Genomic DNA, 18,353 nt, shown 5'->3' with positions numbered 1-18,353 from the left:
GAAAATGCCTCAGCTTCCCCTGAATAAACAGGGCTACTCTCAGATACTTCTGATACTCCGGATGGATTGGGACGTGATAATATGCGTCCTTCAAGTCTATTACAGCCATAAAGCAGTTGCGATGTAAGAGCTTCACTGCCGAGCTTACTGACTCCATCTTGAAAGTCTGGTTTTCTACTACTTGGTTCAGACTCCTGAGGTTGATGATGGTCCTTAAGGACCCGTTTGTTTTTTTTATCATGAATAGTGGGGAATAGAACCCCCTCCCTCTCTGTGTTGCTGGTACTTCGAGAAGGACCTGCTTTCCTACTAACTCTAACACTTCTGTTTCCAGGGCTAATTGTTCTTCCTGGACCTTTCGTAGGGGGGTAACCACAAAGGTCCGCCAGGGGGTCTGGCTGAACCGGATCTTCAGGCCCCCACTGATAATTTTCAGAATCCAGGGGTTTGCGGTTATCGCATCCCAAGCTGGAAGAAAGTGGGAAAGCCTTCCACCCACTTCCAGCCTGGCGTCATTGGGAGGATCTCTTCGAACTCGAGGATGGTCCTCCAAACATGTAGCCCGATTCTTTTTTGGACTTGGCTTCCCATTTCTTTTTGTCTCCCGGAGGACGACCCCGGTTAAATTTTCTCCTCCGAAAACTAAATCTTCTTGGTTCCCCCGAAAATCCCGGGAACTCTTTGGTTTTATCGCCTGCTTTTTCCAACAGGTCTTCTAACTTTTGGCCAAACAGGAGTCTACCATCACATGGGAGGGAGCACAGTTTCTGTTTCGAAGGTAGGTCGCCTGGGCAACCTTTGAGCCACAAGGCCCGCCTGGCTGCGTTGGATAGTCCCGCTGCCCTAGCTGACAGCCTGACCGAGTCAGCTGAAGAGTCGGCCAGGAAGGCCGATGCTGTTTGTATTAGAGGTAGCTCTGCAAGTATTGCCTGTCTGGAGACCTTTTTATCTTTAAGCTGGTCTTCCAGCTGTTGGAGCCACACCATCAAGGACCTCGCCACACAGGTGCTAGCCACCGCTGGTTTTAGGCCACCTGCCGCCGCCTCCCACGTGTGGCGCAGGAAGGAGTCAGCTCTTTTATCCAGGGCATCTTTTAGGACGCCAGAGTCCTCCAAGGGCAGGGAAGATCTTTTCGATGACCTTGCCACAGTCCCGTCCACCTTGGGGGATCTTATCCCAAGGTTCCGCATCCTACTCTTCGAAGGGGTACCTTCTTTTGGAGAAGGAGGGTAAAGCCCCTGATCTCTCAGGTCTCCTCCACTCCCGGTCAATGAGGCCCTGAATCTTACTGTTAACCGGAAATGAGCGTCTCTTCTTCTCTCCCAAGCCCGCAAACATGATGTCCTCCCGGGATTTAGATGCTCTCTCTTCCTCCAGACCCATGGTTGATCTTACTGCCCTAACCAGTCTGTCTGTATTCTCAATGGGGAAGCAGGGTCTACCGCCCCCCGATGAGGAAGAGGACGATGAATCCCACTGCTCCTCGGACTGGGAGGAATCAGAGACGGGGGAAACCTCTCTACGGGGCCTTTTCTTCCCTCTAAGGAACCCTTTCAGGGACCCCTGAACTTCTGCATGTACTATGGACTTTAAATCTGCAGCAAAATCCCGGGAATTCTCAGCTATGGTTTTGGTCACACAGCCCTGGCAAAGTGGTTTCTGCCACTCTACTGAGAGAGAAGCTTGGCAAAGGGCACACATTCTATGCTTTTGTTTGGCACTACTCTTCTTAGGCTCCTAAAAAAAGGAAGCACATAAGAGACTTCCCGTTATTAACCAGTGACATTCACGAAACTCACTCACCCTCGGAGGTCACAAACGGGTACCGGATTCGGAGGCTGTCGCGGAACCGATGATTCCATTCTGGATGGTCCCGAGGCACTCGAAGCCTTACTCCTGCGGCTGCCACTACGATTACTCGAGCGGCTGTCTGTATACGATGCATCCCTCTGCTTTTTCTGTTGCTGAGGTGGGGGGGTAAGCTGCTGCTGCTCCTGGCTATCTGGATCAGCCATGTCTCAGAAGCGCACCACGCTTCCAGGATAGCTCCCCCCCCCCTTAAATATAGGGCCATCCAGCCTCCTCCGGTCTGTGGGCCCTCCCCCTTCCTCAGGCCGGAGCTCCGTTGAAAAAAAAAAAAACCGGCCTGGGACGCTCCGATGGGCACCGCCATCTTGGATCGGCGCCGCCTCCTGACGTCACCCAGCGCGCCGCTCCCAGCGTGCCCTGCGCCGTGACGTCAGGCGCGTCACACCTGGAAAAGTTCCACACTGCAGGGGGAGGACGGCGCCGCGGTCTCCGGGAGGACAGAGCCTGCCTCACCGCGTGCGCCCCGCTCGGCGCAGAGACCCCAGGGGAAGCTGCGGACGGCGCTTCTGGGTTACTGAACCCGGTGCACAGGCCAGTGCCCGCTCTTCCACACCGGGACAGCCCCAGGTAAGTCTTCTTTCTTCCAGACAGGTTCCCCATCAAGGACAGGAAACCAACTGAAGCGAGGGAGAGGTACCGCCCTTTTATTTCAGACGGTTTCCTGTCCTTGGTGGGGCGGATCCTCTCTCAAGGTGTGCTATCATGGGGGAGGAGAAAAACAAGATGGGACTCATGGGAGTTGCGGGGCTGGAAAGAGTATCCCAGGGGCCGCGGGAGCCACCCGGCGAAGGAATAGTTCAGGCTGAACACATGGAGAATGTGGAAACGTACAGTGCTGTAAATGCGATTGAGCTCAAGATGCTAAGTAAAGATGAACTATTGGTTATGAAGCAAGCGTCCCCTAATTTGTCTGCGGATGTTCCCAGATCCGTGAGCCTGGATTCAGCGGAGGCCAGCGGCTGAAACATGAGTGTTCTGCACAGCACGGGACACTGTTTATTTGTGAAGTGCCAACGTGTGGGAACGCACCAGCCCCTCGCCCATGAGGGCACCTTACACTCGGATAATATGTTCGAGTCCCTGCGGTTGTATGTTTTGCAGCTTTTAAGATAGTCGCAACACATTATTATTTATTTATATAGCGCCATTGATTCCATGGTGCTATACATAAGGAGGGGTTACATACCAAATATCACTTACAGTTTCCAATTCCATGTGATCCACTGATTTGCCTTTTGGGGGTAATGGAGGATGATGCCTGGGATCATTATATTAAGATTTTTTTGAGAAAAAAAATATTTTTGGCCAGGAACTTGTTGGCACTAAGGTGGATGGGCAATACACAACCAACATTGCGATCTTGGATCGCACTGGTTAACGCAATCATTCCATTTGAAAAGATAGTATACCAAAACAGAGGTTGTCCATTTAAATTTTCCAAAATATGGGACTATTGGAATTCTTCGTGTCTTACGGTCTCTACTTAGGCAAAGGGCTTGAGCTGGGAGAGTTAATATGTAAGGGGTGTGAGAATAAATAGAAAACCACGAGTTATAAGTGACAAATGTTGCTTATAGGGGCAAGCATCTAGATCCATATACATTACGATGAGAGTCAATCTGGGCATGGAAAGGATAAAGACAGCACAAGTTTGAGAAGTTGTGGTTGAGGGTTCAAAGTTTGGATTGTATCCTAATTAGGCAAGTGCCCTTTTTTTTTCTCCTTTTTATATATATCCAGAAGATGAGACATCCACAGGGCAAAGAAATTATTTATATGCATGCGATAACCCATCCGACCAGTTTATTTTAATGTGTTCTCATTGATGTAAATCTATGTTGATGTGATGTCTCTGGATGTTTTCTACTACCAAATGCAATGTGTAACTGTTTATAAAATTGTTTAATAAAACAAATTAAGTTTAAAAAAAATATATCACTTACAGTAAACAAACTAACAATGATAGACTGGTACAGAGGGAAGAGGACCCTGCCTTTATGGGCTTACATTCTACAGGTTGCAGGGATTGCCTGTTTGTTAGGCAATTCCCGCATGTGTTGAGGCGGTTTAACAGTCGCAAAACATGTAGCCACAGTAACTCGAACATATTATCCGAGCATGCCCAATATACTCGGAAAACACACAAGAATGCTTGTGTAACAGGTTATCCGAGCACGTTCGCTCATCACTAGTGTCAAGTTCTCCTTAAATGGAAGTCTTCAAACAGAGGATGTACAGACATCTGTCTGAGATGGTTTAGTGAATTCTGCATTGAGCAGGAGTTGAACACGATGACCCTGGAGGTCCCTTCCAAATCTAACATTCTACGATTCTCAGATGATGTGGGGGATGATGTGATCCTAGACCCTACATGGAGTGAAGGCCATCCGTGTGACGTGTACAGTTTGGAGGAAAAGGAGGGAGCAGGGTGGAAAGCACAGCAGACGGCCCCTAGCCAGTACGTCATCTGCTACTGCCCCCCTTCCCAACGAACTGAGCATACCAAAGCCAGCTCAAAGGAGCTCCCTGGCGTGCATTTCTTCAGGCAGTGTGCTGATGACAAGAGATGGGTGGTTTGCATGCTGTGCAGTCAGAACCTGAAGCGAGGCATAAATGTTCTGAACCTGAGCACCACTCGCATGATGAGGCATCTGCATTTAAGGCACGAGCCGCAGTGGAGTAGACACCTGAAAAACCAGGGAAAATCTGAGACTCCTCCTGCTCCCTCTTCTGTTGCAGTCTCGGCCTCTTCCTCCCGCTCCCAATCAACAGGGCCACTTGGTTCCCTGCAAAGAGAGGATGTGACAGCACTAACAGCAGTGTCACCGAGCTTCTCCTAACCATCCCATGGAAGTGTTCAGCTGTCCATCCCCCAAACACTTGAGAGAAAACGAAAATACACCCCTATCCAACCACGAGCCCTGGTCCTGAATGAAAGCATTTCAAAATTCCTGGCCTTTGCAATGCTGCTATTCCGGCTGGTGAAGACAGTTTTAAAAAACTGATGGCGGTGGCTGTCCTACGGTACGGTGCTCCTAGGCGTCATTACTTTTCCAGATAAATGGTAAGGTCTACATAATCACCAATACATGGATCAGTAAGCACAGCCAGGGACATTATATCTCCCCAACTAAATGTAGTAGTGGCTAGGCCTGAGGCAGAAGGCCTTGTAGAGCATGTCCTATCACCACAAAGGATTGCTGGATGTTTCTTTGTCCATATTGCCTCTTCATCTACTTGGCATCCTCCACCACCTCCTCATCTGGTCAGCGTAACACCAGGGGGAAACGACAGCAGGCTATTTTGAAACTCATCTGTTTGGGTGAAAGATCCCACTCCACACAGAAGCTGTGAAGGGGGATCAAACAACAAACTGATCAGTGGTTAGTGCCGATGAACCTCATGACCTGCCTGGTGGGGTGCGATAAAGGACAAAATCTCATAGCAGCTCTCAACCTAGTCAGTTTGACGCACATATCTTGCCTGGCGCATATGCTGAATTTGGTTGTGCAAAGCTTCCTTAAAAATTACCCCCATATGTCAGAGCTGCTGCTGAAAGTGCGGGCTTTCAGCGTTCTTACCCTGCTACTGCTCGCTTGTCTGCGCTGCAGTATCACCTCTGCCTTCCCGCTCACCACCTCTTATGCGATGTAACCACAAGGTGGAACTCCACCTTGCATATGCTGGAGAGACTGTGAGAGCAGCAGGCAATAGTGGAGATTCAGCTATAGCACGCACAGTCGCTCTGCGGAATAATACCACTTCACCACCAATGAGTTGGCCTCCACGTGGGACATGTGTGCCATGTTGAGCTGCTTCGAGTACTCCACAAACATTTTGTTGCAATGTTGCGGTGAGAAAAAAACGTAATTCTGGCGTTTTAATTTTTTTTTCTCGTTATGCCATTTATCGAATGGATTTATTATTTTTATATTTTGATAGATCGGGCATTTCTGAACACAGTGATCCCACAAATGTGTGTTCTTTGATTTTTTTTATTGTTTTATCTTGAATGGGGCAAAAGGGGGATGATTTAAACATTTATATATTAATTTTTTAAAAACTTTTTTTTTTTTTTTACTTTTCACTTGCTTCAATAGTAGTGATGAGTCAGGACTAGTGTTGAGCAAGTATGTTCTATTAACCCTTTCGCCGAGTATGCTCGGGCCGAGCACCGAGTATTTATAGCTGCTCGGTGATAAGGTTGAATCGCTCCCGTGTGCATGATTTGCGACTGCTTGACAGTTTTACTACATGTGAGAAATGTCTATTTTTTACACATTCCTCCCATGTAATAAAGCTGTCAAACAGTTGCAAATCATGCACACGGAAGCGATTAAACCATATCACCGAGCAGCTGTAACTACTCGGAGCTCGGCCCGAGCATACTCGGCGAAAGGGTTAATAGAACATACTCGCTCAACACTAGTCAGCACTAAAATGCTTGCGTGCTCATCACTCGAGTACTCGACCCAAGTAACGAGTATAATGGATGCCAATGGGAAACTCAAGCATTTTTCCGCCCCCCAAGGGGGTCTGGAGAGGTCTAAGAATAGCTAAAATCTATGGAAACAGCACCGAAATGGCATGGGTAAGACCCCTGGAAGCATCTCTGAATCCCAGGTCACTGCTGGGAGCAATGTTGTCAGAGTATTACGCCACTTTTACAGACTGACAATAATACATACAAATCCAAAGATAAAAATGGATTTTACTGGGAAACATGTTAAGAAACATTCTATCCAGGATAAAGACTTGTTTTTAAGGCAAAATAAATTAAAGAAAAAAAATGCTCCTCCACATCTTGGGCTATGTTCACATGTAGTTTTTTCAACAGGAAATGTCATTTTAACATTTTACTACCTTATCTGAGCATGTGGTGTGTAAGGCATGATCAGACACATCATGTTTAATTTATGAAGGAGAGACTCTGATAGTCATGAAGTTGTTTTTTTTCAGGGCCATCAGGCGGCCCTCATTAAGCATTTTTGGAGGTCCAGCAGCCGGCTATGCTTTGCAGAGCCATATATTAACTACTGCAATATAATTTATCCATCTCAGGTAGGCAAATTTTCTTTTTTGTATTAATACTGTAAAGTTTGAAACTTTGAGGGCCAGTAGGCGGCCTTCACTATTTTTAAAGGGCCAGCAGATGTTGTGGACAGATGAGACCAAGATAGAGCTTTTTGGTAAAGCACATCATACTACTGCTCAGTGCAAATGGAATGAGGCCTACAAATAAAATCTTGGGCTATGTTCACACGTAGTGTTTGAAAAAACATTCACCAGAAAATGTAATTTTAACCTTTTACTATCTTATCTGGACATGTGGTGTGTGAGGCATGATCAGACACATCCTGTCTAATTTATGAAGGAGGGACTCTGATAGTTATAAAAAAAAAAAATTTCAGGGCCATAAGGTGGCCCTCACTATTTGGATAACGCCATCAGGTGGCCCTTACTATTGTCAGAAGGCCAGCAAACGGCCCTCACTGTTGTCAAAAGGCCATCAGGCAGTCCTCACTCTAATTTTAGAGGGCCAGCAGCCAGCCCTCACTAAGCATTTTTGAAGGTCCAGCTTTGCATAGCCATAAATTGCTACTGCAATATAATTTATCCATCTGAGGTGGGCAAATTTTCTTTTTCGTATTAATACTGTAAAGTTCGAAACTTGGAGGGCCCGCAGGCGGCCCTCACTATTTTTGAAGGGCCAGCAGGCATCTTGTGGACAGATTAGACCAAGATAGAGCTATTTGGTAAACCACATCATTCTACTGTTCAGGGAAAATTGAATGAGGACTACAAATAAAAGCACATAGTACTTACAGTCAAATATGGTGGAGGTTCAAAGATATTTTGGGGTTGTTTTGCTGACTCTGGCACTGGGTGCCTTGACTGTGTGCAAGGCATCATGAAATGTGAAGATTCCCAAAGGATTTTGGGTCAGAATGTAGTGTCCAGTGTCAGAAAGCTGGATTTGCATCCTAGGTCATGGGTCTTACAGCAGGACAATGACCCCAAGCATACTTCAAGAGTTCAAGAGAGTCAGCCCTGCAGCTGGGCAGGGGTGAGATACAGAGTCAACACTGCAGCTGGGAGGAGTCTTGGGAGATGTTTCTAGGGGGCTCACTGTATATATAATAGACTGTAGTTGTAGTGCATGTTTCCTATGTGGGGCTCGGTAGAGTGAGGTTGTACTATTGCTCACTGTTGGTACTAAAGGCATGATATTAGGTGTGCGGTCCAAGCTTGACAGTTGCACAGAAATACAGGCTGTCATGCTCGAGTTCGGAGAGCCGCCGGCCAGTTCGAGCATTGTGATGCAATACCTGGCCAAGTTATACAACCGTCTGACTCTTCCCTTATACTGGAGGATATAAAAAAAACACTAAACACAAAACCTTCATAGCCATCTACACATCATGGGAAAAATCTCATGACACCTTCTCTCCATCTACCTGATGATCCTGAGGAACGTTGGTAACTTCTTGTTTAGAGTCCAGTAGAAGAGGGGGAAATCTCTCTGGTGTTGTCCTTTTACTGGATAGATCTATAAAAAACACATTTATGGACTGAATTCATTCTTTACATACAGATAATTATTGGCCATGTGTATTTAGTCCTGTCTATTACCTGATGATGTGAGGGGCTGGGGAACCTCCATCATGACATCCTTGTACAGATCTTTGTGTCCTTCTAAATATTCCCACTCCTCCATGGAGAAATAGACGGCGACATCCTGACATCTTATAGGAACCTGACACATACAATGAAACCATCATCTCCCCAATCCCTTCATAGCGTTACTGTATAATGTCTCAGCATTCCCAGCAGTGTCACCTCTCCGGTCAGCAGCTCAATCATCTTGTAGGTGAGTTCTAGGATCTTCTGGTCATTGAGGTCCTCATGTATCAGGGGGTGGGGTGGAGGCCCCGTGATTGGGCTCAGGGGTCTTCCCCATCCTTCAGACACAGGGTCCTGACAGCGCTCACTAGAGGTCTTCTTCACTACTGTGTAGTCCTGGTTATGGAGAGACACATTAATAAATCTCACTACAGACATTTCCAGAGTCCTCACCTCTCCAGTTCTGTCCATCTGTTATTCCCTTAGATAACAATGATGTAATGTGACGTCATCAGAATCTCTCACCTCTCCAGTAAGCCGGAAGAGGATCTCTAGGGTGAAGTGTAATATCCTCTCTGCCATCTTGTCCCTGTCCCTATCCATCCTTGACGGGTCACTCAGGAAAATTCTCTTATATTTAAGATCTCCACTGAGAGGTTCCGATGTTTTAGGGACCTGAATGGGGAGAAGATAACGATGTTACTTTATAAAGATTTCATGTAAGAAAAATCCGGATCTGTTTCCGGCTTCACATGAGCACTACATCCAGTCATGTCCCCGTCTTGCCCCCAGTATAACACACAATCACATTATAGTCACATACAGGGATTTATCACAAAATATCTCCAGTCCAGCATCAAAAACACAGATGTTACTTTTCAGATTTGTTCTAAATTATCTCAGGCTCTCCCTTCCGCTCCCAAACAACAGGGCCACCTGGCTCCCCGCAAACAGAGGATATAACAGCACCACACGACGACCACCAGTAGTGTCACCGAGCATCTCCACACCGTCCCATAGGAGCTTTCAGCTGTCCATTCCCATAACACTTAAAAGAAAGCACGTTCCCTGGTCCTGAATGAAAGAATTTCAAAATTCCTGACCTTTGAAATGCTATTTTGGCTGGTGGAGGTGGACAGTTTTAAAAAACTGATGGTGGTGGCTGTCCCACAGTACGTGGTTGCCAGCCTCCACTACTTTTCCAGATCAGTGGAAAGGTCCACATTATCACCTATACGTGAACCAGTAAGCTCGGTCAGAGACGTAATACCTCCCCAACTGCCCACTGGGTAAATGTAGTAGCAGCTGGGCCTGAGGGCAGAAGACGTTCTGGCGCATGTCCTACCACCACCAAGAATTACTGGATGTTTCTCTGTCCATGTTGCCTCCTCCTCCGCTTCCTCCATCACCTCCTCATCCGTTCAGCGTAACACCTGCACCACCAACTTCAGTACAGCCAGTGGGAAATGACAGCAGGCTTTTCTGAAACTCATCTGTTTGGGGATACGAACACACACCATGCAAGAGCTGTGAAGGGGGATCAAACAACAGACCGATGAGTGTTTGCCGCTGAACCTCATGCCCTGCCTGGTGGGGTGCAATAAAGGGCAAAATCTCATAGCAGCCCTCGGCCTAGTCAGTTTGACGCACATCCTTTGCCAGGCGCATGTACGGAGTTTGGGGGTGAAGAGCTTCCTTAAAAATTATCCATACATGTCAGAGCTGCTGCTGAAAGTGCAGGCAGTGTGTGTGGGCTTCCAGTGTTCTTACCCTGCTACTACTCGCCTGTCCGCCCTGCAGCATCACTTCTGCCTTCCCTGCAGCATCACTTCTGCCTTCCCACTCACCACATCTTATGCAATGTAACCACAAGGTGGAACTCCATCTTGCATATGCTGGAGAGACTGAGCGAGCAGCAGCATGCAATAGTTGAGATTCAGCTACAGCACGCACAGTCACTCTGCGGAACACTTTACCAACAATGAGTAAGCCTCCATGTGGGACGTGTATGCCACGTTGCGCTGCTTCAAATACTTCGCGAACATTTTATTGCAAGGTTGCAGCGACCAAAAACCTTAATTATGGTGTTTTGATTTTTTTCTCATTATGTCATTTACTGATCGGATTAATTCTTTTTATATTTTGATAGATCAGGCGTTTCTGAATACGGCGATATCAAATACAGCGGCGATCCAAAGTTTTGCATTTTTTTTTTAAATCGTGATTACTTCCGTCTGGTTGTTGTGATGCCATTTTCCTGGTGATGAATTGAAAGTGCATGAAGTTGTCATCATGCAAGACTTTAACCAAAATGCTTTTGAATGCAGGTATGGCCATTTAATTAAAGAAAATTGACTGCCAAAAGTTTTGCATATACTATTTATTGATCACAACATATAGAGTAATTCATGGTTTACAATGCCAAAACGTAGAATTTTGTAGCATACCCTCTTGCTTTAATTACTGCACCACATCGATGGGGCATTGAAGCCACTAGGGTAATCAAAACATCTTAAGGAATCTTGCTCCATTCAAGTTGTAAATCTGCAAACAATTCATCTTTATTGCTATGGGTACGGGCTTCAACTAGTCACCCTAACTCATCCCAAAGGTGCTCTATAGGGCTTAAATCAGGTGACTGGCTTGTCCTTTGCAACAGGCGAACATTTTTCTTTGCTCATCAATTTTTTTACTAAATTGGATGTGTGCTTAGGGTTATTGTCTTGCCAAAATTTCCATTATCTGCCTACTTTGGTTTTAAAATGTGGCAGCATTAGATTATCCAGTATATCCTTGTACATGAATACAAACACATGGGCCATGCACACGGTAAACAAGCCTGTAGGACAGTGTTCACACCACCAAAAGACTGAAAAACACAAGAACACAGTAAAACAAACGTATAAAAATACTCTGTTGTAAAAAAGTAACAGTAAACAGCAAGTGCTAGTAAAAAGGTGATAAAAAACACTGTATTTAGTTGACACGTTTTTTTCCAAAAAATGTATACTAAGCCGCTCTACCAACGTCAAGGTAACCCACATCAGAGCAGTCCCTAACTGATGTATTTAAAAACTGATCATGTGTATAGTACCTATATGAGCAGATCTGAATACAAACACATGGGGAATGCACACAGTGAAGAGCTAGTAAAAAGGTGATAAAAAACGGTATTTAGTAAACAACTCTGCGGCGGTGTGAGTTTTGTCACCTAAGCAGATTAGCTTCAGCAGAGCTTGTTGCCACTTGGCGGAGGCAATGTTGCAGTGCTTCCAGCTCGCGAATAATGTTGATGTTTCGGAGATGGAGGGTGAGGAGGAGGAGGTGCAGTAACTGCTGTAGAAGGTGGGGGAAACCCTGATAGAACCAGGGCCCGCAATCCTCAGTGTTGGTAGCACGTGTTCTGACCCAGGCTTATTAAATTCTCACCCAGCGTCCCGTCAGGGAAATGTAGCATCCCTGGCCACAAGCACTTGTCCACGTGTCCGTAGTTAAATGGACCTTCACAGTGACAGCGTTAGTCAAGGCACAGCTGATGTTATGGGACAAGTGCTTGTGTAAACCAGGGATGGCACACCGGGAGAAATAGTGGCAGTAGGAGACCGACAACCGAGGGACAGCCGCCACCATGAGGTTGTGGAAAGCTTACGTTTCTACAAGCCTAAACGGCCACATTTCTAGGGCAAGCAGTCTGAACATGTGGCCATTTAGTATTGTGGCCTGTGGGTGGCTGCGTATTTACTAGTGATGAGCGAGTATGTTTTGTTAACCCTTTCGCCGAGTATGCTCGGGCCGAGCACCGAGTATTTACAGCTGCTCGGTGTTATGTTTGAATCACTCCGGTGTGCATGATTTGCGACTGTTTGACAGTTTTAATACATGGGAGGAATGTCTATTTCTTACACATTCCGCACATGTATTAAAGCTGTCAAACCGACGCAAATCATGCACACGGGAGTGATTCAAACATAACACCGAGCAGCTGTAAATACTCGGTGCTAGGCCCGAGCATACTCGGCGAAAGGGTTAACAAAACATACTCGCTCATCACTAGTATTTACGCTTGCATTCCAACAACTGTGGTACGGACAACTGAACGCTGCGATGGGACAAGGACGTGGCTGCTGACAGTGGTTGAAGGTGTGCAACGACAGGTGCAGGGTGGGAGGCATCTTCGCCTGCCTCATGCACAGGTGATTGGCGTGCTTGTAGAACAGGGGAAGAAGCAGTGGTGTCACCAGCCGACACTGTTTCTGGACCCTGGTATTTGGCCCAACTAGTCGGGTGCTTTGCTGTCATGTGCCTGAGCATACTGGTGGTGGTCAGGCTGGTATTTGTGCTGCCCCTGCTGATGCTGGAATAGCTGATGTTGGAAATGGCCTTTATTGGGTTCACTGTACTGTCTTTAAAAAAGCGCCAGGCTTGGGAACAACTAACCCTTGGCCTGCCAACGTCCCCCGTGTTTATATTCTGGTTAAGAGTTGCCCACCTTGTGTCTCTGGCCACCCCACTGCCTCTTCCTGTCTGTTGTGGTGCTGCAAATCCCTCCCCCTCTGCGCTGCTGTCCTCGCTCGGCATGTTGCCAGTGACTTTATCGTCCACCACCTCGTCTTCCACTTCCGCAACTGCTCTTCCTCCTGACTTGCTGACTTAACAACATCACTTGATGGCAAATGTGTCTCATCATTATCCACCTCTTGCAACAGTAATTGCAGTTTCCCACGTCCCCTTCTTGTGACCGTGGCTGCTCAAATATTTGGGCATCCCTACCTGCGATCTCCTCATGTCCTGCTTGAAACAGCCAGGGCGAGAGTCCAGAATCTATAAATGGAAATGTGAACAGCTCTTCGGAGTGTCCAAATGCAAGATCACTTGTCTCCAGGCACTCGGCAAAGTGGGAGGAAAGAGGAGCAGGGTGAGGATTGTGTGGTCCAGTCCCTGCTCCCTCATTACCGGTCCCCAGTGCAGAGTCCCGATGCTTCCCCAGGACTGAGTCCTGACCCCTCTATCACACAGTCCCTGTTCCCTCATTACCAGTCACCAGTGCAGATTCCCAGTGCTTCCCCCAGGACTGAGTCCTGTCCCCTCTATCACACAGTCCCTGCTCCCTCATTACCGGTCACCAGTGCAGAGTCCAGAAGCTTCCCCAGGACTGAGTCCTGTCCCCTCTATCACACAGTCCCTGTTCCCTCATTACCGGTCCCCAGTGCAGAGTCCCGATGCTTCCCCCAGGACTGAGTCCTGTCCCCTCTATCACACAGTCCCTGTTCCTTCATTACCGGTCCCCAGTGCAGAGTCCCGGTGCTTCCCCCAGGACTGAGTCCTGTCCCCTCTATCACACAGTCCCTGCTCCCTCATTACCGGTCCCCAGTGCAGAGTCCCGATGCTTCCTCCAGGACTGAGTCCTGTCCCCTCTATCACACAGTCCCTGCTCCCTCATTACCGGTCCCCAGTGCAGAGTCCCGATGCTTCCTCCAGGACTGAGTCCTGTCCCCTCTATCACACAGTCCCTACTCCCTCATTACCGGTCCCCAGTGCAGAGTCCCGATGCTTCCCCCAGGACTGAGTCCTGTCCCCTCTATCACACAGTCCCTGCTCCCTCATTACCGGTCCCCAGTGCAGAGTCCCGATGCTTCCTCCAGGACTGAGTCCTGTCCCCTCTATCACACAGTCCCTGCTCCCTCATTACCGGTCCCCAGTGCAGAGTCCCGATGCTTCCTCCAGGACTGAGTCCTGTCCCCTCTATCACACAGTCCCTGCTCCCTCATTACCGGTCCCCAGTGCAGAGTCCCGGTGCTTCCCCCAGGACTGAGTCCTGTCCCCTCTATCACACAGTCCCTGCTCCCTCATTACCGGTCCCCAGTGCAGAGTCCCAATGCTTCCTCCAGGACTGAGTCCTGTCCCCTCTATCACACAGTCCCTGCTCCCTCATTACCGGTCCCCAGTGCAGAGTCCCGGTGCTTCCCCCAGGACTGAGTCCTGTCCCCTCTATCACACAGTCCCTGCTCCCTCATTACCGGTCCCCAGTGCAGAGTCCCGATGCTTCCCCCAGGACTGAGTCCTGTCCCCTCTAACACACAGTCCCTGCTCCCTCATTACCGGTCCCCAGTGCAGAGTCCCGGTGCTTCCCCCAGGACTGAGTCCTGTCCCCTCTAACACACAGTCCCTGCTCCCTCATTACCGGTCCCCAGTGCAGAGTCCCGGTGCTTCCCCCAGGACTGAGACCTGTCCCCTCTATCACACAGTCCCTGCTCCCTCATTACCGGTCCCCAGTGCAGAGTCCCGGTGCTTCCCCCAGGACTGAGTCCTGTCCCCTCTATCACACAGTCCCTGCTCCCTCATTACCGGTCCCCAGTGCAGAGTCCCGGTGCTTCCCCCAGGACTGAGTCCTGTCCCCTCTATCACACAGTCCCTGCTCCCTCATTACCGGTCCCCAGTGTAGAGTCCCGGTGCTTCCCCCAGGACTGAGTCCTGTCCCCTCTATCACACAGTCCCTGCTCCCTCATTACCGGTCCCCAGTGTAGAGTCCCGGTGCTTCCCCCAGGACTGAGTCCTGTCCCCTCTATCACACAGTCCCTGCTCCCTCATTACCGTTCCCCAGTGTAGAGACTCGGTGCTTCCCCCAGGACTGAGTCCTGTCCCCTCTATCACACAGTCCCTGCTCCCTCATTACCGGTCCCCAGTGTAGAGTCCCGGTGCTTCCCCCAGGACTGAGTCCTGTCTCCTCTATCACACAGTCCCTGCTCCCTCATTACCGGTCCCCAGTGCACAGTCTCGGTGCTTCCCCCAGGACTGAGTCCTGTCCCCTCTATCACACAGTCCCTGCTCCCTCATTACCGGTCCCCAGTGCACAGTCTCAGTGCTTCCCCCAGGACTGAGTCCTGTCCCCTCTATCACACAGTCCCTGCTCCCTCATTACCGGTCCCCAGTGTAAGGTCCCGGTGCTTCCTCCAGGACTGAGTCCTGTCCCCTCTATCACACAGTCCCTGCTCCCTCATTACCGGTCCCCAGTGCAGAGTCCCGGTGCTTCCCCCAGGACTGAGTCCTGTCCCCTCTATCACACAGTCCCTGCTCCCTCATTACCGGTCCCCAGTGCAGAGTTCCGATGCTTCCCCCAGGACTGAGTCCTGTCCCCTCTATCACACAGTCCCTGCTCCCTCATTACCGGTCCCCAGTGCAGAGTCCCGGTGCTTCCCCCAGGACTGAGTCCTGTCCCCTCTATCACACAGTCCCTGCTCCCTCATTACCGGTCCCCAGTGTAGAGTCCCGGTGCTTCCCCCAGGACTGAGTCCTGTCCCCTCTATCACACAGTCCCTGCTCCCTCATTACCGGACCCCAGTGTAGAGTCCCGGTGCTTCACCCAGGACTGAGTCCTGTCCCCTCTATCACACAGTCCCTGCTCCCTCATTACCGGTCCCCAGTGCAGAGTCCCGGTGCTTCCTCCAGGACTGAGTCCTGTCCCCTCTATCACACAGTCCCTGCTCCCTCATTACCGGTCCCCAGTGCAGAGTCCCGGTGCTTCCCCCAGGACTGAGTCCTGTCCCCTCTATCACACAGTCCATGCTCCCTCATTACCAGTCCCCAGTGCAGAGTCCCGGTGCTTCCCCCAGGACTGAGTTCTGTCCCCTCTATCACACAGTCCCTGCTCCCTCATTACCGGTCCCCAGTGCAGAGTCCCGGTGCTTCCCCCAGGACTGAGTCCTGTCCCCTCTATCACACAGTCCCTGCTCCCTCATTACCGGTCCCTAGTGCAGAGTCCCGGTGCTTCCCCCAGGACTGAGTCCTGTCCCCTCTATCACACAGTCCCTGCTCCCTCATTACCGGTCCCTAGTGCAGAGTCCCGGTGCTTCCCCCAGGACTGAGTCCTGTCCCCTCTATCACACAGTCCCTGCTCCCTCATTACCGGTCCCCAGTGCAGAGTCCCGATGCTTCCCCCAGGACTGAGTCCTGTCCCCTCTATCACACAGTCCCTGCTCCCTCATTACCGGTCCCCAGTGCAGAGTCCCGGTGCTTCCCCCAGGACTGAGTCCTGTCCCCTCTATCACACAGTCCCTGCTCCCTCATTACCGGTCCCGAGTGCAGAGTCCCGGTGCTTCCCCCAGGACTGAGTCCTGTCCCCTCTATCACACAGTCCATGCTCCCTCATTACCGGTCCCCAGTGCAGAGTTCCGGTGCTTCCCCCAGGACTGAGTTCTGTCCCCTCTATCACACAGTCCCTGCTCCCTCATTACCGGTCCCCAGTGCAGAGTCCCGGTGCTTCCCCCAGGACTGAGTCCTGTCCCCTCTATCACACAGTCCCTGCTCCCTCATTACCGGTCCCCAGTGCAGAGTCCCGATGCTTCCCCCAGGACTGAGTCCTGTCCCCTCTATCACACAGTCCCTGCTCCCTCATTACCGGTCCCCAGTGCAGAGTCCCGGTGCTTCCCCCAGGACTGAGTCCTGTCCCCTCTATCACACAGTCCCTGCTCCCTCATTACCGGTCCCCAGTGCAGAGTCCCGGTGCTTCCCCCAGGACTGAGTCCTGTCCCCTCTATCACACAGTCCCTGCTCCCTCATTACCGGTCCCCAGTGTAGAGTCCCGGTGCTTCCTCCAGGACTGAGTCCTGTCCCCTCTATCACACAGTCCCTGCTCCCTCATTACCGGTCCCCAGTGCAGAGTCCCGGTGCTTCCCCCAGGACTGAGTCCTGTCCCCTCTATCACACAGTCCCTGCTCCCTCATTACCGGTCCCCAGTGCAGAGTCCCGGTGCTTCCCCCAGGACTGAGTCCTGTCCCCTCTATCACACAGTCCCTGCTCCCTCATTACCGGTCCCCAGTGCAGAGTCCCGGTGCTTCCTCCAGGACTGAGTCCTGTCCCCTCTATCACACAGTCCCTGCTCCCTCATTACCGGTCTCCAGTGCAGAGTCCGGGTGCTTCCTCCAGGACTGAGTCCTGTCCCCTCTATCACACAGTCCCTGCTCCCTCATTACCGGTCCCCAGTGCAGAGTCCCGGTGCTTCCCCCAGGACTGAATCCTGTCCCCTCTATCACACAGTCCCTGCTCCTTCATTACCGGTCCCCAGTGCAGAGTCCCGGTGCTTCCCCCAGGACTGAGTCCTGTCCCCTCTATCACACAGTCCCTGCTCCCTCATTACCGGTCCCCAGTGTAGAGTCCCGGTGCTTCCTCCAGGACTGAGTCCTGTCCCCTCTATCACACAGTCCCTGCTCCCTCATTACCGGTCCCCAGTGTAGAGTCCCGGTGCTTCCCCCAGGACTGAGTCCTGTCCCCTCTATCACACAGTCCCTGCTCCCTCTTTACCGGTCCCCAGTGCAGAGTCCAGGTGCTTCCCCCAGGACTGAGTCCTGTCCCCTCTATCACACAGTCCCTGCTCCCTCTTTACCGGTCCCCAGTGCAGAGTCCAGGTGCTTCCCCCAGGACTGAGTCCTGTCCCCTCTATCACACAGTCCCTGCTCCCTCATTACCGGTCCCCAGTGCAGAGTCCCGGTGCTTCCCCCAGGACTGAGTCCTGTCCCCTCTATCACACAGTCCCTGCTCCCTCATTACCGGTCCCCAGTGTAGAGTCCCGGTGCTTCCCCCTGGACTGAGTCCTGTCCCCTCTATCACACAGTCCCTGCTCCCTCATTACCGGACCCCAGTGCAGAGTCCCGGTGCTTCCCCCAGGACTGAGTCCTGTCCCCTCTATCACACAGTCCCTGCTCCCTCATTACCGGTCCCCAGTGTAGAGTCCCGGTGCTTCCCCCAGGACTGAGTCCTGTCCCCTCTATCACACAGTCCCATGCTCCCTCATTACCGGTCCCCAGTGCAGAGTCCCGGTGCTTCCCCCAGGACTGAGTCCTGTCCCCTCTATCACACAGTCCCTG

At 50.5% G+C, this 18,353-nt stretch overlaps 1 pseudogene; it reads right to left on the bottom strand.

Annotated features, from left to right (window-relative positions):
* LOC141270716 (uncharacterized) overlaps nucleotides 1–18,353 on the bottom strand; it is a 47,403-nt pseudogene that overhangs the window by 26,916 nt on the left and 2,134 nt on the right.

Source organism: Phyllobates terribilis, unplaced genomic scaffold, assembly GCF_046119375.1.
Source record: "Phyllobates terribilis strain yellow unplaced genomic scaffold, ASM4611937v1 Scaffold_5__5_contigs__length_657084704, whole genome shotgun sequence".
NCBI lineage: Eukaryota > Metazoa > Chordata > Amphibia > Anura > Dendrobatidae > Phyllobates > Phyllobates terribilis.
Note: the sequence above shows the minus strand (reverse complement) of the source record. Positions and strands in the feature narration are given on the sequence as shown.